At 39.9% G+C, this 25,291-nt stretch overlaps 1 protein-coding gene across 1 annotated transcript in view; it reads left to right on the top strand.

The window, feature by feature from the left end:
• The first annotated feature begins 16,853 nt into the window (after positions 1-16,853).
• The window catches only part of LOC122809323 (transforming protein RhoA), a 637,733-nt gene continuing 629,295 nt past the window's right edge, over positions 16,854-25,291 (top strand). Inside the window, exon 1 of the mRNA XM_044080724.1 lies at positions 16,854-16,975. The gene's annotated coding sequence lies outside the window, so the exon portion shown is untranslated. The remainder of the gene's footprint in view (positions 16,976-25,291) is intronic.

Raw genomic sequence — 25,291 nt, 5'->3', positions numbered from 1 at the left:
CCCTCCCCCTCCCTTACCAGCTGTCCGGGATACAGAGAAGCAGGACAGTCGGCTTGGTGGCAATGAGGTTATACTCCGCACCGTGTGTGCCGGTCTACTGGTACTTCAGTAATGATATGTACAGACTGGTGAGCTGGGACGTGCTTAAGAGTGGATTAGCTAATGTTAACACAAGGTAGTTGGTTTAAAAGAATCATTATGGTTTAGTAAAAAGTACGGTTTATAGTTTACCTTGCCCTTGGCTTCTGCGCAGGCAGAAGAAATAGCAGTTGTTTGTGCTTGTGCACGAGACTTAAGTAACGATGTCTTGGGCATCACTACAAAGGCAGTCGTACTTGATGCACTGATTGTAAGGAGATTAAAAGTTCCTTACTTTAAGCACAACATCCCTACAGCACAAACGGACCGCACTGGCCCCAAGAAGCAGCTGGTACTAATGCCCTTGTTGGTGTTCTTTTGCTGATACTTTATAAGCAGGCTAGATTACATTAAGAATTATCTAATTTAAGTAATGAAATCCCCTACAGCACTAACATAACTCACCAATCCCAATAAGAATCTGGTACAAATGCCCTGGTTGGCATTCTTTTGCTGATACTTTATCAGCAGGTTAGGTTAAATTAAAATTACCAAGTTTATGTGACAAAATCCCTTACAGCACTAATGGACCTCACTAGTTCCAATAGGAAGCTGATACAACCACCCTTGTTGGTGTCCTTTTGCTGCTCGCCTAACAGCAGGCTAAGTTACATGAAAAAAACACACTACAGCTTACACGGACCTTACTAGCTCCAAGAAAAAAATCCACTACAATATATATGGACCTTAGTAGCTCCAAGAAGAAGCTGGTAGGTCTTTTTACAAATCCTATGTACAGCAGAAGAGGAGGTATAGAGGTCTATACTGTGTCAGCATGCAAATCCTCTGTAACGGTCAGCACTAGATTGTTTTATAACCAGCAAACCAAAATCAGCAAAAGTAAAATAAGGCCGTATACCAACAGTTACACACAGTTTGAAAGTTTAGATTTAAAAATGTAGAAAACAGAGAGCCAGTCGCATCAAAACTTAAGGCCAAATTTTATTAAAAAAACACACAATCCACTCAACGAATAAACGCTAATCCAGATTCTATTAAATTTGGCCTTAAGTTTTGATGCGACTGGCTCTCCGTTTTCTACATTGGATCTTGACTTACAGGTTGATTTTTCACCACCTTTCTTGGTTATTAGATTTAAAAATGGTGCCACATACCATATTGGCTTCTTGTAAGCTTTCCAGGGGGGAAATCCTGTTAAAGGGAGGGGATAGGTAGAGGGGTTGTGGGAAGGCTAGGGGGGTGGAAAGTGGGAGGGAAGGATACCTGGGATGGAGGTGGGAAGGATATGTGGGATGGGGGAGGGCGCAAGAGAACTGATTGCAGCAGGAAAGTATCAGTAACTGCAAGACAATATCTGGGCAAGAAGGTAAGTTGAACTCAAACTCTAAGGGAAAGTATTGTTTAGTGTTTTGTAGGAGCTACAGAAATGGGGAGTATGAGATATAGATATCTACCAGCTTTAGGTTAAAAAAAGGGGAACAAAGCCTGGAGATTAATGTTGTTCCTACCTTAAAAAAAAGGGGAACTAAGCCTTATAAACTGCAACAGCAATAATAGCATCAGACTTGACCCCCCAGCTGTTTGGCTTGTGAAGGGCAGATTCTGTTTATTTAACCTGGTAAATTTCTTCAGAACAGTTACAGAGGTTGTAGATGGTGACCATGCAGTGCACGAGGCATATCTTGATCTGGTCATGGCCTTCAACATAATTTCCCATTTTGCCACCATACAAATGCTGAAAGGTTTAAAAAATTAACCCATATACAGCAAGATTAATGCCACTATATAGTTAACACATTACCCGACTGAATTTTATGTAAAACATGTTATTTCAGTATGACCTAACATTATGCATAACTACATTTATTACCTGGCACAGCAATTTGCAAACGCGCACTTCATTACGATGCACATTTAATTATAACACCCCGTCGGACAGCGCAGACTAGCTATGACAGACAGCACGGTTATTTTAATATTCCTGATTCAGCCTACTGGATCGTGTGTGGCATACTGGTTTGGAGTGCGTCAGTTGGAGATGTGTTTTAGTTGCAAAGCATGCACATCTGTAAGTCTGTGTGCCAGATCATAAACGTTAAAAGTAATTTCAAACTCCATAAGGTGACTGCTGTTACATTTGCAGTGAGTAGGGCAGCATGATAATAACCGCCAGATCAAAAACTTTGTATTTTTCACTCGGTAGATAACAGTTGCTATACTTGCAGTACATAAGGTGGCTGGATAATAACTGCTACACTGGAGCACTCCAAATCTAGGCATCTGCATTGGAAAATAGATGCACAAACAGTCTTTAATTGGGACGTTTTGTCTTTGGTTATATCTTCGTGTATAAAGATGCAAGGGTGTATGTGTCTACAATTTTGTAGACATTATTAGATACCTTGGCCTTTTAGGTCATATTACAGGGTAGGACACACACACCTACTTGAAATTGGAGGAATCAGATTATTTTGATCTAGTTTACGATGTTCGATAAAACAATAAATCCTACTGAAAAAAGCAACACAAATTACATAATTATAAAAACTAAAAAGCATCATTATCTTTCCCTCCTGTGGCGCTCTAGTAACGAGAGGGGACAGTTGATTTTCCTATTCTCCCTGTATACTGTAAAATAACTTTTTTTTCATATCTTAGTCGAAGAAGGTCTGGTGGTCATATCTTGTGAAAACAAGATGTAAAGTACAACAGCACATGCATACTTTTACTATTAGACAACTATCGGGGGTCAATTATCAAATCCCTGAACTTCGGGATGCCCTACTGCCCACTACCTTAGCTTCTCAAAAGATGGACTCGCTTCGCTTTAGTCCACAGTTAGCCACCCCTTAAACAGAGCATCTGAGACTGCTCTTCTCTCCTGATTAGCATCTGTACCATTTTAAATTGGCAATCATTGTCACCTCTTAAATGGTCATAATACTCAATAGCCTTGGACTATCTATGAAACTATGAATTTTCAACAGACCTTTTTATATGGTCCAAATCATAATTATTTATTTTACTGTCTATTTACTTTAAGTTCTAGAGTGCTATTTAATAATTGTTATGCAATAGGATGTCACCATTCTTGTGCCTTTATTTTTCAAGTTATTCCTTTCAAGTGTTGCGGAACTGCTGCAAGACTATCATTATTGACTGTTAACTTGGAATGGCAGCTGAGATTCATAATAGCACTACAGAGCATGACTAACATTCATAGGTGTAATATACTAGGCTAACAATCATTATGGCCTTTATAAACCTAGCCATGCAACCCAAATGAATCCCATGAGTTATTGTGCCTTAGAGGTTATTAGTTAGGCCACGACTTTAATGGCTGTCACTGTCCTTCAGACATATAGGTGTCAGACCAGGAGTGAATTTTTGATTTCCTATCCACTGGTCCGAGATTGCACCTTGCTTAAATAGGGTAAGGAAAGGGCTCTGCACTGCTTCACATGGATGGGAAGCCTATTCCAGAGAAAGGGGATTCTCTGACATACATAACTGTCCCTCCAACATGCCCTGTTTAAGTTGCAAGCAATGTTTAAATCCTTAAATCGAGTAGCTCTGGTGCTGTTCATTTTGCAGTATGCAAAAAGTCCATGAGAGCGTGATCCAAGGATGCCTTTTATGCCAGACATAAATCACCTCTCGGCTGTCTGTAGGAAACAGTATGGCTGTATTTTGGGCAAAACACTGCTAAATACAGGGCAAATGAGATCCAGGGGCCATTCTCAGAGGAAATTCCCACTGAATAAAAATATTATTACTGATTTTGAGCCTGTAACCTTATGTGTAATATTCAATACTTGAAGTAGCTTTCTGTAGGAAGGTCAATGTTTACAAGACGTTTACAGTTATAGTGTTTGGATATGTTGCAGATACTGATGAAAATCCTGGATGCATTTAAGGGATGCCTCTTAGTAATTATACTTTTCAGTAGAAATGCATATGCTGAGATCAGCTTTTGAACTACTTAAACAGTTTGTGTCATAAGAGCATCAGTACTATTAAAACACTACAGAGCAATGCTGTATAAAGTGGGGAGATAAAGTATTGTTCAGAGATTCGGGTGATGGCCACTACATCATGTAACATGGACAGGGAAACAGAAATGTAAGCTTACTTATGGAGCATTCGTTTGTTATACTGACCCATAGTATGATACTTTCGCTTGAGTAATGATGGATTACAATAATTGGCGTGTGTGTGGGGGGGCATAAGCATCTGCTCCTTGAAGACCCCTCTTGGGGTTGCCTGGCTCTATACTCCTGACCTTCTTTATCTGTAATCCACATATTTGTAGAGGGATTGGCTACTGCCTTCGGTCTTATCAGGGCAGCCAGCATATTAGGAAAGACCACTGTGAAGAGAGGCTAAAGCCCTAATCTTGTGTCATACTACGTGACTTGTCATAACTCTTATAGCCCGCTGCACCATTTTTGAAACTTTAACTCATCTGTCTTTTAAAGAAATCATTCATAGATGCATACATTGTGTGTGTGTATAACTGACTCAATTATAGTTGCTTTCAGTTGGTAATTCTTTTGTCAGATTTGCTTATGTGAACTTTAGAGAAAGGTGTGCCTGCGCTATCCTTTTTAAGCTCTTAAAATTGTGGTCAGTAACCAGGGAAATGTTAATAATTTAGAAATATCGGTATGTGTTTCCGATAAATGTTGAAACCTTAAGGTTTCAAGTTAAGTTATAACTGTCAGAAGCCCTGAGGTTATGTTAAACCTTTAATGGTTTGTACTGTTTTGTAAAAATGAACGAAGATTTAATGGCATATTTAAACAGCCTCTTGTTTTTTTTTCTGTTTTGAATTTTGTTTTCTTTTTATTGCGTAGTGCTTTTAAAATTAATGTAAAAGTATGTGAATGCATTGCACTGGAATTGTGCTTTTAATCAGTTTTAAAGCAGTAAATAAATACTATATTTCAGGTCTTTGAATCAGTATTTTCTGACAGCTATCCGTACACAAACATAAGATTCAGAGAAATTTGTTATTCTCTGTTATGCTGATGACTGTTTGTAGTGATGTCTGTTTCATTAAGTTATAAACCTAAAGATTGACTTGCATGTGAATTATTTTTATATTAAACAGAAATCCTCCTTTACTGCTAAAATATAGAGGCCTTCTGGACTGATATGTATGGCTCTGTACTTAAACATGTCATCATCATCATCCCCCTTTTTTCCCATTTACATGGGGTCGGGGGTATCGTATTAACTGTCGCCAACTCTCTTCAGTGCCACTCCTGCCTTCTTCAACACTCATGCCTGCCTGTCGCAGATCTTCTTTCACACAATCCATCCACCTCTTTGCTGGGCGCCCTCGCTTCCTCTTACCTTCTTCCTGTCTGTCCCAAATCTCCCTCACCAGATCGTCTTCTGCTTTTCTGCACATGTGCCCATACCATCGTAATCTGTTCTCTTTGATCTTTTCTGCAATTGGAGCTACTTTGGCTTCTGCTCTTATGTCCTCATTTCTTCGCCTGTCCCGCAGTGTGCATCCTATCTCCTATCCTTTGCAGAAGTTCTAGATCAGAGACCAGATGGCTTAGTGGTTAAGGTCTTCGCCTCCAATACACAAGGTACAAGGTTCGATCCTGACCTCCGACTAATGTCTGTTTGGAGTTTGCATGTTCTCTCTGTGTCTCTGTGGGGTTTCTCACATGTCCGAAAAACATGCTGAGTGTTTCCATCTCAAATTCTCCAATGAATGGAGCTGTGGGCAGCAGCACAGACTCTACAAGGTGCCCAATGGGGGGAAGAGTTATAAAAAAAAAAGACCAACTGCTTTGGGCATCTATTGTGGTGCACAGTATCCTCAAGAACTGCTTTGGGCATCTATTGTGGTGCACAGTATCCTCAAGATAGGAGAACACTAATCACAAACTGCGCGCCGTGGCTAGCCACTCAACGGTGTAAAAATATGGCTGTAGGTGATTCGGTCATGTTGACTGTTGCCAAAAATGGGCATGGGTAGTTACTGGTGATAAGTGGGTCAAGGACCCAGCCTACTCTCTGACCCATGCCAGGGACCCATGCTAACGGTGGGAGGGGTATATGTGCCCCTATTGGCCAGTGTGTGCCCGCTATAAAAGCCCAGCAGCCCTGGGTCAATAGGCTACTGGCTGGTGTCTAATTGCCCAGCCTGGGTTACCTGGGATAGCTCTGTTGAGTGAAAGTTGGACATAAAACCAACCAACCTGCCAAACATGAACTGAGAATTGCTACACTTAATGTAGGTTCACGCAGCTTAGAAGTGGATGACATGATGATACGGAGGAGGCTGGGCATCCTATGTATCCAAGAGATGAGATAGAAGGGCAGAGCAACAAAGCCACTTGGCTTGGGATGCAGAATCTACTACTCAGGTGGTGGACAGGCTAGAAATGGTGTAGGAATTGTGGTGAGACAGAGGCTTCAGAAGTCAGTGAGGGATATCATCAGAATTAATGACAGACTCATGGCAATCAGACTCCAGTGTAATGATAGGACAGTATTCATAATCTCAGCCTATGCTCCACAGCAGGGTTGTGATAGTGGTAATGGACTACATTAGCAAACAGGTTGGAGGGGTCAGAGCAACAAAGCTGTTGTATGCAGACGATGTGGCAGTACAGGCAGACTTAAACATGTATGTGTAGTTTATAAAGCTTCTGGCATTATGGCATGCTCTTCGCTGCCTTCAGAGATTTCTCTGCTGTCTCTTCACGTTACCCTTGTGGAAGGTTCTTCCAAAGTAAGAGCAATCTCTGAGACACATAGCTGTTTCTCCTGCATGTTTTGGTTGACTAAGTTTAGATCCCGAGATCAGCTGACCCTTGTGCTGTTTGACTTGCAGATGTGTGGCAGCTCCAAGTCAGGATTTGTGAGTGCCTTGTAGAGCAGGCACAGGTCACCCTTTAATAATCGGTAGGATACAGAATAAAGGGATAGGCCTTTTAGTCTATTCATATAAGACATGTTGTTTATACCCTGTATGCTCTTTGAGGAACCTCTGAGGACATGCCAGCCACTCCATTATATGGAAAATAAGTGCCTAGTCAAGTACATGTCAAATGGTGCATTGTACTCAATTGTTGGTCTAATGAGGTTGAATACAGTGGGGTTATAATTTCCTTGGATCTGGATGCCATACATTTACTTATAAGTTGTTCCACACAGAATATCTTTCTCACCACTGTGGACACGTGGCAGTCAAAGTTCAGGCTATTTGTACATTCTGATCTTTCATTGCTTACAAAATGCTTATAGTTTTGACCTATCATAGGCCCTTTATTTGTCCTGAAAATGTTGTGTAATGCCAGAATGTGTGAAGGCTAATAGAAATATAGCACCCACAGACAGACAGTTTTGTAAATGCCAGAATGTGTGAAGGCTAATAGAAGTATAGCACCCACAGACAGTTTTGTAAAGCAATTGGAACATGCCAAAACAAAGAACAGATTTGTGCATTCATTTGTGAAGCGTTTTATATGCGTTCTTTGCTCAGCATAATGAACACATGTTGTGGCCATTAGCCAAGTGATCAGTACTTGACACGGTTTTATTTTGTACATTAGATAACCAAAGAAGTTATTTTGTGTATTGAAATGAGCTGCAGTATGTCAGCAGAAACTGGTGCTATGTCTTCAGGAGCCAAGCGAGAACTACATCAACAGTCTCTCTTCAAATTTTTCAGAAAGGTCATAAAACACGGAGACGGTTCAGTCTCTGAGGGTAAGTCATTTGTGGGTGAGAGTAGTGGTAAAGTACAGAATTATGTCCTATTATCAGGATGATTGTCATAGTTCAGATGTGTGTGACACTATTTCCTGTTGTAAAGTATTTGTCTAAGATTTTATGAATGAGGGTATTTGTCTAAGATTTTATGAATGAGGGTATTAAGTTTTACTGATTTTAGTCTTGAAAAGAAAGTCAGATATGTAATGGAAAATGAACTGAAAGGTACTGTACTCTAAAAGTCTTATATGAAGGCAGGAGCTCATCGGTGAGATAGAACATCTTAATAATCCATGTTGTATACTTTGCATTTCTTTTGTGGGTTTGCAAGCATCTAGTGTATAGAGTATTTCCCTTTTTTTTTTTAAGTTAGTGAAACTTTTTTTTTGTGTGTAATAGTATGCTATTCAATGGAGGCAAATGTAGTTGTATTTGTTGTACTGTTAAAGAAGTTATCTTCCCCTTGATATTTGTTTTTGTTTTTTTAACCAGCAGTCAGAGAGTCATGTCTGTTTGGCACAGAAGACATGGTAAATGAATGTAGTGCTTTCAGAGAAGTCAGTGAAAGTAGTACTGTCGCAGAAGTCAGCAGCTTAAAAGATAACATAGAAAGTGAGAGACTTACTGTTAGTGAAGTCAGTAAGAAGCATTCGGATGAAGTCAGTGCCACAAAGTGTTCACTGACAGATATTAGTGAGTACATCACATGTACTAATGCTGCAGATAAGGAGAAAGTCATTGTCCTAAATCATCGCAAACCACATGATGGTTTTCGTTTCCCACTCAAAGCCTTCACAGACAAAAGAAGAAAATCAGGAAGTTCCCTTCGCCAATGTCAGTTGTCATGGCTAGACCAGTTTCATTTTCTGGCATATTCAGTGAAACAAGATGGGCTGTATTGTTTAGCCTGTGTGTTATTTCCAACACCAGCACAGACAGAACGTGCAAAGTTATTCATTGAGCAGCCATATTGTAATTGGAAGCATGCCAAAGCTGATATTCAGCGACATTCAGAATTAGATTACCACAAGAAATCTGAGGCAAAATTACATGCTTTCCGAGTCACAAGTAACAATCCAAGTCAAAGAGTGGACTTTGCAATTTCAAATGCTTCACAGCTGCAGGTGGCCAAAAACAGAGCTCTACTGACCTCTATTATAAAGTGTCTGGAGTACTGTGGAAGGCAAGGGATAGCACTCCGTGGACATAGAGATGAGTGAAGAATGGCCATCCTGTGGAGAGATTCATAGAATTTATTGCCTGTGAATCTGTGACTGGAGAGGAGATATGCAAATAAGTTGGTCACGTGCCTAACAAAGTTAACGTTGAATCTTGAGCACTGCAAAGCTCAAGGGTACGATGGTGCTGGAAACATGGCTGGAGCACAGAAAGGCTGTGCTGCTTTGTTTCAAGAAAAAGTACCACATGCTATTTTTTTCCATTGTGCTAGCCACCAGTTGAACCTCGTACTTTCAAAGGCTTGCCAAGTTGCAGAAGTAAGAATAATGTTAAATATAGTGAAGGAAGTTGGTTTGTTTTTCAAATACTCTCCAAAAAGGCAAAGATGTCTAGAGGAATCAGTGCAGTACATAAACTTACAGCAAAAGGCAAGTGGCAAAAAACATATAGAAAAACAAAAGCTGAAGTTGCTGTGTGAGACCAGATGGGTGGAGAGACATACAGCCTTTGATGACTTCTATCATATGTATGAAGCACTCATTCACTGCTTAGACAATATTATGAATAACAGAGGGCCACACTGGGATGGAAAAACTTTGACAGATGCCAGTGGACTTTACAGTTCAATTACTAAGTCTTGCTTTATTGTTTCCTTCCAGTCAGCAAGGTTCTTGTTTGGCTTTACTAAGCCCCTTAGCAAACTTCTGCAAGGATCGTCACAAGACATACTGTATGCATATGAGCAAGTCAGCTGTGTGCTTAATGAGCTGCAGGCTGTTCGTGCAAACATCAAGAATGAGTTTAGGAATATCTTCAGAGATATGTCAGAAATGGGGAGCTTCTGCGATAATACTGAATTACCCCTTCCACGTGGCTGTAGCAAACAGACTATGAGGAACAATGTGGCTGAAGATACTTCAGAAGAGTACTGGCGAAGAGCAATTTTTATTCCCTTTCTGGATCACTTCATTCATGAACTGTCCAGACGATTCACTACAATGGCATCAACAGTTATTCAAGGACTCTCACTAATTCCATCAAACTTGAACAGCTTAACATTAGATAGAGAGAGTTCACTTAAAAATTTTTTTGACTTGCCTTCACCAACAACATTCCACCAAGAGCTCAGACTGTGGAAAAGGACATGGGAGGTTATATCGCACAATTCTGCACTGCCAAATGATTTGAAGCAGACCTATTCACAAACAAATGTCAAAATGTTCCCAAACATTTTGATTGTATTAAATACACTCTTGCTCACTCCAGTCACAACTGCTGGAGTAGAGAGGGCTAATTCAGCCTTAAAACTGATAAAGTCTGAACTCCGGAGTACCATGGGACAAGAGCGCCTTAACAGCTTAGTGTTGCTGTTCATGCATAGGGACATCCCGATAGACTACTCCTCGGTAATCAATTTATTTGCAGAAAGACATCCAAGAAGAATGCTACTTATTAATCCGCTTAATTAGGAATCTAACAGTAGTATGACTAAGCTTGTGACATATACTACAGTACGGTATGACCACAGAGGCCCTTATGAAATGCTTAGTGTTTTACTAACAAAAAATTTTGTTAGACTTTCTCTCCTGTCGTGTATAGTTTTTATACATATCTTTAGAAGGTTTAACATATTGACAAAGTCCAACTACTAATTAAGTCAGAGTGTTACCATCATAGAAGTCCTCTACTCCCCAGGCAACATAGAAAGTAAAAAGTACCAGTAGTCGGAGTTCTACCATCAGAAGTCATCCACTCCACAGGCAGCATAGAAAGTAAGAGAAGTACCAGTAGTCAGTCAGAGGTCTACTGTCATAGAAGTTATCCACTCAACAGGCAACCTAGAAATTCATAGAAGTACCATCAGAGAAGTCAGTGAAAAAAGTGCTGTCACAGAAGTCAGCAGCTTAACAGATAACATAGAAAGTGAGAGAAGTACTGTTACTGAAGTCAGTAAGAAGCATTCGGATGAAGTCACTGATGGTGCTAGAAACATGGCTGGAGCACAGAAAGGATGTGCAGCTTTGTTTCAAGAAAAAGTACCACATGCTATTTTTTTTTCCATTGTGCTAGCCACCAGTTGAACCTCGTACTTTCAAAGGCTTGCCAAGTTGCAGAAGTATGAATAATGATAAGTATAGTGAAGGAAGTTGGTTTGTTTTTCAAATACTCCCCAAAAAGGCAACGATGTCTAGAGGAATCAGTGCAGTACATAAACTTACAGCAAAAGGCAAGTGGCAAAAAAACCTATAGAAAAACAAAAGCCGAAGTTGCTATGTGAGACCAGATGGGTGGAGAGACATAATTGACGTTTATCATATGTATGAAGCACTCATTCACTGTTTAGACAATATTATGAATAACAAGAGGGCCACACTGGGATGTTAAAACTTTGACAGATGCCAGTGGACTTTACAGTTCAATTACTAAGTCTTGCTTTGTTTTCTTTCAGTCAGCAAGGTTCTTGTCTGGCTTTCCTAAGCCCCTTAGCAAACCTCTGCAAGGATCATCGCAAGACATACTGTATGCATATGAGCATGTCAGCTGTGTCCTTAATGAGCTGCAGGCTGTTCATGCAAACATTGAGAATGAGTTTAGGAATATCTTCAGAGATATGTCAGAAATGGGGGAGCTTCTGCGATAATACTGAATTACCCCTTCCACGTATCTGTAGCAAACAGACTGAGGAACAATGTGGCTGAAGAGACTTCAGAAGAGTACTGGAGAAGAGCAATTTTTATTCCCTTTCTGGATCACTTCATTCATAAACTGTCCAGACAATTCACTACAATGGCATCAACAGCTATTCAAGGACTAACTAATTCTATCAAACTTGAACAGTTTAACATTTGATAGAGTTCATTTAAACATTTTTTTGACTTTCCTTCAACAACATTCCACAAAGAGCTCGGACTGTGGAAAAGGACATGGGAGGCTATATCGCACAATTCTGCACTGCTAAATGATTTGAAGCAGACCTATTCACAAACAAATGTCAAAATGTTCCCAAACATTTTGTTTGTATTAAATACACTCTTGCTTACTCCAGTCACAACTGCTGGAATAGAGAGGGCTAATTCAGCCTTAAAACTGAAAGTCTGAACTCCGGAGTACCATGGGACAAGAGCACCTTAACAGCTTAGTGTTGCTGTTGATGCATAGGGACATCCCGATAGACTACTCCTCTGTAATCCATATTTGCAGAAGGACATCCGAGAATGTTTTTATACATATGTTTAGATGGTATAACATTGACAAAGTCTGACTACTAATTAAGTCGGAGTGTTACCATCAGAGAAGTCATCTACTCCCAGGCAACATAGAAAGTAAGAAGTACCAGTAGTCAGAGCACTACCATCACAGAAGTCCTCTACTCCACAGGCAGCATAGAAAGTAAAAGTACCACCAGTAGTCAGAGATCTACCATCAGAAGTCATCCACTCCACAGGAAACATAGATATTCCACAGAAGTCCTCTACTCCACAGGCAGCACAGAAAGTAAGAGAAGTACCAGTAGTCAGTCAGAGCTGTACCTTCATAGAAGTCATCCACTCCCCAGGCAACATAGAAAGTAAAAACTGCAGTAGTCAGAGCACTACCATCACAGAAGTCCTCTACTCCACAGGCAGCATAGAAAGTAAAAGAAGTACCAGTAGTCGGAGCTCTACCATCAGAAGTAATCCACTCCACAGGCAGCATAGAAAGTGAGAAGTACCAGTAGTCAGTCAGAGCTCTACCATCATAGAAGTCATCCACTCCACAGGCAACACATAAGTTCCATCAGAGAAGTCAGTACTACCATCATAGAAGTCATCTACTCCCAGGCAACATAGAAAGTAAGTACCACCAGTAGTCGGAGCACTACCATCACAGAAGTCCTCCACTCCACAGGTAGCATAGAAAGTAAAGTACCATCATTAGTCAGAGCTCTACCATCAGAAGTCATCCACTCCACAGGCAACATAGAAATTCCACAGAAGTCCTTTACTCCACAGGCAGCATAGAAAGTGTGAAGTACCAGCAGTCAAAGCTCTAACATCATAGTCATCAACTCCACAGGCAACATAGACATTCATAGAAGTACCATCAGAGAAGTCAGTACTACCATCCTAGAAGTCATCTACCCCCCAGGCAACACAGAAAGTAAAAAGTACCAGTAGTCAGAGCACTACCATCACAGAAATCCTCTACTCCACAGGCAGCATAGAAAGTAAAAGAAGTACCAGTAGTCAGAGCTCTACCATCAGAAGTCATCCACTCCACAGGAAACATAGAAATTCCACAGAAGTCCTCTACTCCACAGGCAGCACAGAAAGTAAGAGAAGTACCAGTAGTCAGTCAGAGCTGTACCTTCATAGAAGTCATCCACTCCCCAGGCAACATAGAAAGTAAAAACCGCAGTAGTCAGAGCACTACCATCACAGAAGTCCTCTACTCCACAGGCAGCATAGAAAGTATGATAAATACCACTAATGTTCTTCACAGGCAACATAGTCAGAGATCTAACATCATAAGACACCCACTCCACAGGCAACATAAGAATTCATAGAAGTACCGTCAGAGAAGTCAGTACTACCATCCTAGAAGTCATCTACTCCCCAGGCAACATAGAAAGTAAAAAGTACCAGTAGTCAGAGCACTACCATCACAGAAATCCTCTACTCCACAGGCAGCATAGAAAGTAAAAGTACCACCAGTAGTCGGAGCTCTACCATCAGAAGTAATCAACTCCACAGGCAGCATAGAAAGTGAGAAGTACCAGTAGTCAGTCAGAGCTCTACCATCATAGAAGTCATCCACTCCACAGGCAACATATAAGTTCCATCAGAGAAGTCAGTACTACCATCATAGAAGTCATCTACTCCCAGGCAACATAGAAAGTAAGAAGTACCAGTAGTCGGAGCACTACCATCACAGAAGTCCTCTACTCCACAGGTAGCATAGAAAGTAAAAGTACCATCATTAGTCAGAGCTCTACCATCAGAAGTCATCCACTCCACAGGCAACATAGAAATTCCACAGGCAACATAGAAATTCCACAGAAGTCCTTTACTCCACAGGCAGCATAGAAAGTGTGAAGTACCAGCAGTCAAAGCTCTAACATCATAGTCATCAACTCCACAGGCAACATAGAAATTCATAGAAGTACCATCAGAGAAGTCAGTACTACCATCCTAGAAGTCATCTACTCCCCAGGCAACACAGAAAGTAAAAAGTACCAGTAGTCAGAGCACTACCATCACAGAAGTCCTCTACTCCACAGGCAGCATACAAAGTAAGAAGTACCAGTAGTCAGGGAATAGGCATGCTGGACAGAGTACATGAACTATGGACAGAAGTTTGAAATATTACCCAGGAAGTTGCAAAAAATTAATTCTAAATAGAAAGAATAAGAAGGCAAAATGACTGTCTGTGAAGGCTTTAAAAGTGGCCGAGGAAAGAAGGCTCTCTAAAGATGAGAGCAGGGTACATTATGTAAAACTTTAATGCAGAGTGTGATAGATGATAGCAAGAGAAGTTCAGGAGGGATGTATACATGAGCAATGCAAAGAAATGGAAGACAACAAAAGGTGAACAGATGTTCAGGAACATGAGTTGTATTAAGGGAAACTTGCAGATACAAATGGACATAAAAAATGTAGAAAACCTGACAGACAGAAGAGAAATTATCAAATAATTCAGAGTAGTACCACAGCAGAACTCACTTGCTCCAAAGACAAAAGTTAACCAGGACACCAACATCACTAACATGTACAATGATGGTGTTCTCTCACTACAGCCAAACCTCCTGAACAGTGAAGCTAAATGGACACAAAGCTTTCTTAAGGCTGAACCATCTGTTGAATTCTTTAAAATCTGGCAAAAATAATATAACACTGCTGCATTTAAGTTGCCAGCAGCTGTGGAAAACAAAGTAGCATCAATTGTATTGGAAATTGTCAGCTTATATTCAACTCCCAAAAATGGTAATTGCTACAGAGACTATTCCAATTATTAAACACAGTTGTAGAAAGTACTGCATTCTCCAAATTAGAACTATTTCCCCAGTGCTGAAGTTGAAGTGACTGCAATCCAAGCTCAGTGAAAGTTCAACAGGACAGAAGTTCACTGTCAAAGACCACGAGTTGGAAGAAGAAATTACTCAAATTCAGATGGCCATGAACTTAGAAAACCATTGACCTAAAAACAATTCGTTTCATTGAACTTTGACTTGAGAAAGAAGACAACCAGCATTTTTGAACTCCTGGAGACCAGCATTGCCTCCCCCTCCTTTACTCCAGAATTTGTTGAAAGAGAAGGTACAGTAGGACTTTTGTTAAAGAAAATTAGTTCTGCTTAAACCCAGAGAAAGAACAGTAAACAATACAAAAACATAATGGTCAGCTAATGAAAGTTTTATGAGTTTAGTTTATTTGGTACATCAATAAATGAAGCTTTTACTAATTTATCCTAATGTCTGGTATATATTTTATGTTCAACAACAAAGTAGACTTCACTGTGGTTATTTCCAACTTCAGTGGGATTCTTTACAAGTTTATAAGAGTCCACATGCCATGGAAGGAGAATGTGAGTTGGTATGGTCAACAATTTTTTTCCAGGCATGCACTGAAAATAGATGTGCTGTGTAGGAATTACTTTTTCCTGCTACCACACCCACAGTAAAATCATGTGTAACTGAATGTAAAGTGATGTCTTTCCAGACGTGATGTCAGAGCTTTGTGTCCCACTTTCTTGCTTCCACCCCGGTAGTCAACTATCGAGACTGCGCCCCCCTTCTGCAAATTCCTGGATCCGCCACTGTCTTTTATAAAATGCATTCTAATGCAAAAAACATGTAGAGTTCTACATTTATAAGCTCCATGTTTAAAAACTGCCTTAGGTTCTTAAGTACTAGGCTAACTTCCGTCGTGGGGCATTTAAGCCCATCCAATTTCCCCACCAATGTAAGTGGATCAAACCCTGCACCTTGTGTCTGATAGGGCAACATTTTAACCGTTACGGAAACTGCTCCCTCTTTTCGTGTCTTTGTCCCCCAATTAGTCGTGTTTCTGTCCAGGCTTTTTAAGCTAAGACGTTGACAGGTTTGATATCCATCTCTGCTTTTTGTGACGGGGAGGTTAACTCTAATGTCAAAATTTCTTGACGAAACGTTGCGGCTTTCAAAATGTTTGTACCTACCCCTTATAAAAGTGCTACAATATTCGTATCTTTTTCTGGTGTGAGGGGGGCACAATTTAAATAGTACCTTTCAAATGTCCCCATTTTGGCTCAACGTTATGTTCTACTCCACAGTGTAGTATACGAATAACGATAATCAGAATTACAGACGGCTTTTCTTCAAAACACGCGTGATAATTCAAGTCTTTTTCTGTTATTTTCTTTTGCGCAACCCCATACTATCAAAGTTTAAGACATATCCCTAACTCTGAAAGAAAAAGGTTGACAGCTACAATTTAAATTAAACCTTTTTTTTCTGTATCTATACTTCCTAATCAACATCTTCCACAAAAAACCCGCATCGGTAAACAATAGCACATCACACGCAAAAAAAAAAACATTTTTACTCCACCAATTCCCACAGTTACGAAAAGTACAAAGCCTATATAAAGAAAGTCGTTCTTATATAGGCTTTATATAACACACCTCCTACCTCCCCGACAGCAAACGCGAAACGCTGTATGGTGACACAATGAAGCTTTTCAACTAAACATACTTCGGATTAGTTACAGTTGCCGTCAATCACTAATCCACGAACAACGAAGCCTATTTTCTGATTGGCCATTTATTGTAAAAAGTGCCCAAAGGAAGGGGGACGCCAAAGCACGGGGTGTGGTGTTTGCTGTCAAACGCAGTGGAAAGGGGCGGGTCGGTTCCGCTCTCTTGTTGGAGGGAGGCGGGGTCTTCTTGTTGGGAAAAGAGAAAAAGGAGTCTAAGGAAGACAAGGACGATACAACTGTTGGTAAATGAGTTTTGAAGTATATTGTAGGTTTTATTGGCGTGTATGGGTTTTATGATAGTGTTCTAGAATTTATAGTTTTTGCTGGTTTTATTTATTGGGTCCCTCTATCTGGTTGATGGTGTGGAAGGAAAATGGTCCACGAACACCGGCAGGGCGGGTCGTGGGCTGTTTCCTGATTGTTGAAGGGTATTGTCTTGAAATTAGTTTATGTGCTGTGCTCTAGTTTTATCAGTAAGGTTTTTATTATAGTCAGTGTATATTTGATATCTGAATTAATGTATAACTGGGGTAACATGTAAGAATTTGTCGCTTCGTCTTTTGTGTTTATATATATATATATATATATATAATTTAATGTGTGCAGAGAAATGTGCAACTGTGTGACTAGTGTCTTCAGTTAGATTCTTTTTCTGTCTACTTGTACTGCAGTTAATGGCGATTCGACTCGCGCGCTTTAATCGAAGGATGGAGACTGTGGGTTTGTGGTAACTTGAGGGCACGCGCGAGTGGGAGCTTGTGGTAAAATGAGGGCGTGTTTAATGGAAAGCGAGAACGCGCTGGGAAGAGAATAAGAGGGTGTTGGGTGTAGCGCTGTTTGCAGGAAATGATAGTAAAGAGTACTGGATTTTCGAGGGATACAATTTTGACATCTTTGATATCATAGTAGATTTTTAAATGGTTGTCATTCATAGTTTAAGCTTTTATTTGGGGCTATCGTCCCATATTTTTCAAGTTCCGCATAGTTCTGCTTCCTTGTCGTCAGTTCCGGAGGTAGCACACTCCACACTAGAGAATTGAAAAGCTTTAGTTTATGTAACGAGGACGAGACGGTCAGAGTCTTTGTCAACAAACAAGTGCCTTGTAAGTTGTCATTTTAGTGGCTTTCCGGGGTATTCTCGGAAATGACTTTATGAATAGGGGCAGAACTGCGGGGGTGGGGGTGCGGTTTAAAACGGCATGTTTCGTGGTTATGGTTGATTGTGTTTATGGTGTTTTTAAGAGCGCCTTGTAATCCCAGGGACTACGGATTTAAGTGTTCTGTTTCCTTCGTTTTTCACTCTATGGTACCTAGAATCTATTGGATTAGTTTGTGGGAACTAGGTGTACCGTTTCTTCACTTTATAAAGAAGACTGTTATTACCCCAGTTCTCCACATATGTTGTTGATATGTGCCCTTTTAACTGTAATAACGATTAAAACTGTCCTGTTAGTCACCGGGCACTTTTGGAGTCCTTACCATATGTACCTTTATTGTTTTGCAGGACAGTGTTCTTATTGGGCATTTGTTTTTTTTTTAATTTGAATCCTGCAGGAAAAGGTGCCATACCCCAAGCATATAAGTATGATATTAAAATAAACTGTAGGCGTTCTACGGTGGTGTAATTTTTAACAGTAAAGTGAAAAAAATTGTATCGCTGAGTGTACGGATTGGCGTGCATGATGATGTATACAGATGTGTTCCCTGGATTTTCAGGAGTAATTGTAGTTTGCTGGTCGTTAATTGCTTAATGTTTTGTTGCCATGTTAGTTTATTTGTCGATATTGAAGTGTATTAAGCCACCTCCGAGTTCGCGCAGGAATGGACGTGCCCACCGTGATTGACATGCCGGATGGTATTAATGGCAATGTGCTGTGATTGACACACAGTGCAAATGTAACGGTCAAATAAGGTTAAATAATAGTAAATATGTAAACATGTCAAATAAGCAGAGACAGTATACTGTGTTTAACAGGCACTACATAAAGGTGTTGCATCGAGTAATTATCCCTTTCCAATCAAATAATATGTTTAACAGGCACACTCATTATGCCATTACCAGTGCAGTTGGCACATCCTTAACATGCAGGTTTCTCATAAGTTTTCAAACAATTGGAGCAAATCGTTTTATGATCTTCATTTTCTGTATAAAGTGGTCATACTGACCCTGTAGTTCTGTTTCTTTCACAGAAGGTCTGCTGTTATATGATCTTGCAATCTGGGTAGAAATGCTTGAAATGTGGCAGCAGGGCTTCACTTGCACCTCACAAGTTCACCTACCTATGGAATTGCCGTGCAAAGGCATGCAGAAGAGAGTGAGCTGTTGACTGGTACTTATTTTTCCAAAAGTAGACTGCCTCTACAATGTCTGGTAAAGCTTCTGTACTGTTGGCTGTGGAAGTTCCCTGCAGTAATGGCTGCGGACCACCTTGGTGTTTTTGCAAGGTCAGTGGTGGACTGGTATTCGTTCTGCAGAGACATCTGCAGTTGGAGACTATTACAGGACGCCATGTTGCTCGGTGGTCCTGGAACGGTAGTGCAAATATATGAAAGCCCTCTTGTTCGTGCCAAGTACAACCGATGGCGAAACCTGGATAAGCAGGACCTCCGGGTGTTCGGGATGTATGACTGTGATGAGAAGAGTGGCTTCCTTACATTTTTAGAGAAATGTGATGCAGCTACTTTGCTGCCACTCATCAAGAAACATGTTTTGCCAGGAACCACAATTTCCGAACCAGTGGGCGGCCTACGATGGGATTGCCCAAATACAAGGGATGCACTACCAACGCCAGACCGTAAATCATAGCCGGAATTTTGTGGATCCCCAAACAGGTGCCCATATCAACTCCGTTGAAGCTATGTGGGCAATGTGCAAGAGGCAATTCAAGACAAGGAACAGAACAAGGGCACACACGGTGCCCAGTTATCTAGACTAGTATATGTGGAATGATCCCTATTATTCTCATGAAGGGTAATATTTATCAGCCATCGGATGGACAAGGCTAGTTTGTAACAATGTGACAGGTTAATTTGAGCACAAAAAGGGAAATTTGTTAGGCTTAAAATTGTGAGCAAGGGGAGCTAACCTAGCACCTACCTATGTGGTATTTGCACTCCCTCTACATGTGTTATGTACTGATGTTTTATTGTTTTAAGTGTTTCACTTGCATCAATCTTTTGTTGTGTTTTTTTTTTTGTTTTTTTTTTTTTGGGGGGGGGGTGTCCCATCAAGAGTGGCTGTCACATTTTTGTATAATATATAAATATATATATATATATATATATATATATATATATATATATATATATATATATATATATATATATATATATACACACTGTGTGTTTAACTTCAGGACACCATGTTGGGGCTTCTGTCCTGGGTGCCATCACTCTAGGTATTTTTCTCTCTCAAATTCAAATTAAAAAGTGTGTTATCGGGATTCAGTAAAGCTTACAGGAAGTGTACAGTGTTCTGAGTGAACGGACATAACTTGAACCTTCTTGCTAATTTTAGTTTGCCTACTGATATTCTTGCACCTTTAAATATTGACAGGGATTCATTAAGGTTAATGCAAAGTGTAGACTATATGTACACTTAGTGTAATCTCTCTGACTAGAAAGCACCAAAAATGTGATAAGAATGTTCTTGAATACATATCGTGTACACTTAGTGTAGGCTTCATTGAATTGGGTCCCGTGTTTTTCCATTTTGTGTATTTCTGAAGGGTAGATGCTCTTTCTTTTTATAGATCTTCACCTTCAGAAGGCTATGAAGAAGTTAGCAAAAGGTCGGCTGCCTTTGTAGAGTAAAACATTACTTACTGACTGCTAGACAAAATGTAGCTACTTTATTTTCTATTCTGCACCTTATTGTATGCCTGTTGTATCCCAGCCAATGTCAACTTCTGTCTCACTCAAACTAGAACAATGCTACAATAAAGTAGCCAAATTCACAACCAGCCAACAATATAGAAAATATCACTGTCTTTCTAAAACTATACTGGCTCAAACTACATTTTGTACTCAGTTAATTAAAACCTTTAAAACTACTGCACAACCGTGAAAAGTTCCCATCTCTTTACTGCATTGTTTAGCCTTAAGCTACTAGGAATCCTCCATGCTTTAATTATCTACATAACTAAAGCAAGCTATGCAGGATAGTCCCTTTATTCACAATGTATTGCTTATAGCTGGAATGCCATAAAACTGCAACCTGAAAGACTTTAATTGCTAACTGAAGCAACACCTGGTAGATGTCTCTGCACTTACCGCACTTCTGGTTAAACGTGTGGTAATATAGCTATATGAATTTGTGCCTTAACTCTGTGCTGCTTGAAACATGTTCTGGTGTCATAACTATATCCTCCTCCCATCATGTCATCATCATTATCTTCCTTTTGTGTGTTCCCTTAATTTATTTATTTTTTTGCTGCTCTAATCCTTTATCTTAATTTCCCCCCCTATACTACCCATTTTACTGTTGTAATCAAAATGGTTTGTAGCTGGTGTCACATGTCTGTATAATGGAACTGTTGTACACAAATGAAACTGACTGTAAATTATAAAACAATGCATATGATGCCTTTATACTAGTCTTTTCACCCCAGGCCTGGTTTTGCAAATATGCTGTACCAGGTTAGCACATTGCTCCTCTTCAACCTAATCTATGCTCACCTTCCCCCATGTCCCTTTCATCCTACCTGTACTATAACCAACTCTTTAATCCCCTTTTGTTCTAATTTACTCATCTACCCTTGTCCTCTGTTGCTTAACTCCCATCTCTTGTCACCACTGTATTTCTTGAAATGCATGTTGTTGTTTTTTTGAAACTAGCAACAGTAAAGACTTTTGTGTCTTTCGGCTTTTCCCGGTTAGGGGTCGCCACGGCGGAACTCTGGTCCACTAATGATTGGCAGTAGATTTTTATGTACTGGCTTGCCGGGCCTAACACACAACCTTCAACTAAGGAATGCCCATTCATGTATGTCGTTACACAGAAGATGCTTTGAGAATCGAATGTCACTCTTACTGTTGGCAGTAAATTGGAGCCTTTCTCCCTAGCCCTCTGCTGAAAATGGGTCCTGTGCCTGGCAAGACTGTCCTGGTAAACAAAAGCAATAAATATGCAAAATGGAGGGGGTTGAGGGTGGATAGATGGGTACATTTTTAAATAGAAACATTTAAGAAGTTCTTGCTGTCCTTTTCAACTACTGAATAGTGCTTCTCCGAAATGGAGCATGGTCATCCTTTAACTCTGGTGTGAATTTTGTCTACACGTGCAAGCACTGAATACTTGAGTTAAAGTACTTTGACCTGTTGTGGTATCTTATTCCAACAATTGGGAGTGTGTTTATCTTTGATATCCCTCGTGTGAGTGATTTGTTGGTATAGATTAAGGTCCCTGGTGCAGATGTTTGCATAGCCACTGGTTTTGAGGAGGAATAGGTCAGATAGTGCTGTCTTTCATGCTTCGAAAAGGGTGATATTGGTCACTACTGAGTAACTGGTAGGCTGCTGAGTATAGGGAAAGTCATAGTAATCTTTTTAGGATAGTTGAAGGATCTAAGATCTTTAATTTTTATAGTTGGTTAACTTTAGGGCCTTTTTTAACTAAGAGATATATGCTTAATTATTATATTTGTAAAAGGAGCATTGTATTACTGATTTTTATAAGGGTGTAGTGCAGCAGTAGGATGATTTCTTTGGATCCTGATGTTCATAGTTATTCTGCTGCCACTGCCATCTGTCATCACATGGAAATGAACTGGGCCATAGAGTATTTTCTGACTTGTGCTAGAAACATAATGATCGAATAAGAGTTGTTCACACAAGTACCCAGATCTCTACTAAATATGTATTCTGAGAAAGGAGTAACATTTGTAATGTATATGGTGCATGCATTTTTGCTTTTAGCTGAAGACCAATTTAGGTATATTTGTTATGTGCATATTCCTTCCCTTGCTGGAACTGTTTATTATTGGTAGATGAGCAGATAATTGTTCCTATTCTTTGGTCATCAAGCTTGGATCACCGCGCTTCTGGGATATTGTTTTGAATGCGAACAAAATGAACGCTGAACAAGACCGGAACCAACATTCATCACTGTGGTACCTCACAAGTTATAATTAATTTTGTGTTCAGAAAGGGTAGCAGTAACTCACAAGCTTGTAATCAGTTTGATAGCAAGTTTGCAATCCAATGGGCAACACGCGTATTGTCTAACTTTTGTTTTAGTAATACCATCGTGGAGATAGTGTCAGAATTTAGATTTTGGTTACAGATGACCTTTGGAGAAGTAACATGTCAGTAAAGTCCTTTCACCATGTAACAGTATGAAATATTGCTTATTGTGTTGTGTACACTTTACTTTTGCTGAGTAATGTAGCCCCCTGTAAAACCTTTCAGGTGCTAAAAGCTGCACCTTACCATTGCTGAGTAGTGTGGAAAGTCTCATACAAGGTCATGGAGAAGAGTAAATGGCTGCAGTCCCTCATTTCCACCAAAATCTAAGTAGGCGGGTGCTCTAGTAACAAAATGCACATTCTTGGAACCGCCATCTCGTGTTCTGAAATGTTGGAGGCCAAGAGAGCCATGCACACCTTGCAGAAATCGAATGTCTAACTGTAATTGTGTAGACCCTGGAATTGAGCAGTAGCAGGGGGGTGTGTCCATTGGTGTTTTATCCTAGGGCATGCCAGTATGTATTGAAGTTCTAGTTTCTGATATTGGCACTGACTGCATTTGGCTCTAGCGTTCAGCTAAGTGCGTGTATAAAGATGGTGTACAATAATATGCAAGAATAATTTTTATTCTTATAAAAGTCTTGTTACTATCAAATGAGGGAATGCAAAAATAGTATTTTAGATTAAAAAATATTGAAAGACAATAATCTACCTTTTGTAGAAGGGGCAAGACCTGTCCCTGCAAGTTGTATATACAAAACTCTGAAGATTGCGCAACTGCGATGAGCTGGTAGACTTCAAAGGTTCTCTGCAGACCGCTGTGTCCGAGATGCTGGGTGAGCAAGTTGAAGTGATTAAGGGAAATGATTTTTTGAGATGATTCAAACTCAGAATTGCCTAGACATAAGACCTTGCTCAGTCTAATTATGATTGCTACCAAAAAGCAATTAATAAAAAAATGGAAATAATAAAAAATGGAAATAGAAGTCTAAACAGAATTAAAACAACTGGAACTGGGATCTTTAGAAAAGGGTAGGAACAAATTACATAGGAAAAATGGTAACTTGGATCAATACATGCAGAGGAGGAACGAGGTTTAAAAGAAGGCTGGATTTGAATGAGCTATGTAATGGTTGACTGAATATGTTAAGTGATTGCAAAAGATTTACAGCTACAGTTGTTTTGGCATGGTTTGAAATTGTTTGCAACTGAGATTGTGTTATGGTTTGTCATTTATATAAATGTAACGGAGCCTATGTCATAAACATACTTTTTTTCATTGCACTGTTAAATTATTTGCCCCTTCCATGTTTTTCTTTTTTGCATGTTTGTCACACTTAAATCTTTCAGATCATCAGACAGATCTAAATGTTAGACAAAGATAACACAAGTAAGCACAAAATGCAGTTTTAGCGATTTATTTTATTAAGGGAAAAAAATATCCAAACCTATATTGCCCTATGTGTCCCCTAAACCCAATAACTGGTTGTGGCACCCTTAGCAGCAATAACTGGCAAAGAGTCTTTCACATTGCTGTTGAGGAATTTTGGCCCACTCTTTGCATGATTATTTTAATTCGGCCATATTGGAGGGTTTCCGAGCATGAACTGCCAGAGCATCTCAATTGGATTAAAGTTCGGACTTTGACTATGCCACTCCAAAACCTTTGTTTTGTTTGTTTAAACCATTCAGAGGTGTCCTTGCTGGTGTGTTTTGGATCATTGTGCTGCAGAACCCAAGTGCGCTTCAGCTTGAGGTCACAGACTGGCTGGACATTCTCCTTCAGGGTTCTTTGGTAGGAAGTAGAATTCATGTTTCCATCAATCGTAGCAAGTCAGCCCCAGACCATCACACTACCACCACGTTTGATTGTTGGCATGATCTTTTTCTGAAATCCTGTTACTTTTACTCAACATGTAACAGGACGCACACCTCCCAAAAAGTTCAAGTTTTGTTTAGTCAGTCCACAGAATATTTTCCCAAAAGTCTTTGGGGTCATTAAGGTTTTTTTTTTTTTGCAAAAGTGGGAAGAGCCTTTGTTCTTTTTGGTCAGTAGTGGTTTTTGCCTTGGAACTCTGCCATGCATGCTAGTTTTGCCCAGTCTTTCTTATGGTTGAGTCATGAACGCTGACAACTGAGGCAAATGAGGCTTGCAGTTCTTTAGATGTTCTGGGTTCTTTTATGACCTCTTGGATGAGTTCCCTTTTCTGCACTGTAGTGCTATCTCTGAGTTGATATATTTAAAGAGTTGGGGGTGGCTTTCCCCCCTGCTTAAACCGTTCAGGTAGGTTTTCTTCTTTGGTTACATTTTTGAACTTTTAAAAGTTCGACAATATGACATTAAAACTTTTAAAAACTTCGATTGTATACTAT

This window comes from Protopterus annectens, chromosome 8.part0, assembly GCF_019279795.1.
Source record: "Protopterus annectens isolate FY-2018-M chromosome 8.part0, PAN1.0, whole genome shotgun sequence".
Classification (NCBI taxonomy): Eukaryota; Metazoa; Chordata; order Ceratodontiformes; family Protopteridae; genus Protopterus; species Protopterus annectens.
The sequence above is the reverse complement of the archived record's forward strand: the minus strand, read 5'-3'. Positions and strand labels throughout refer to the sequence as shown.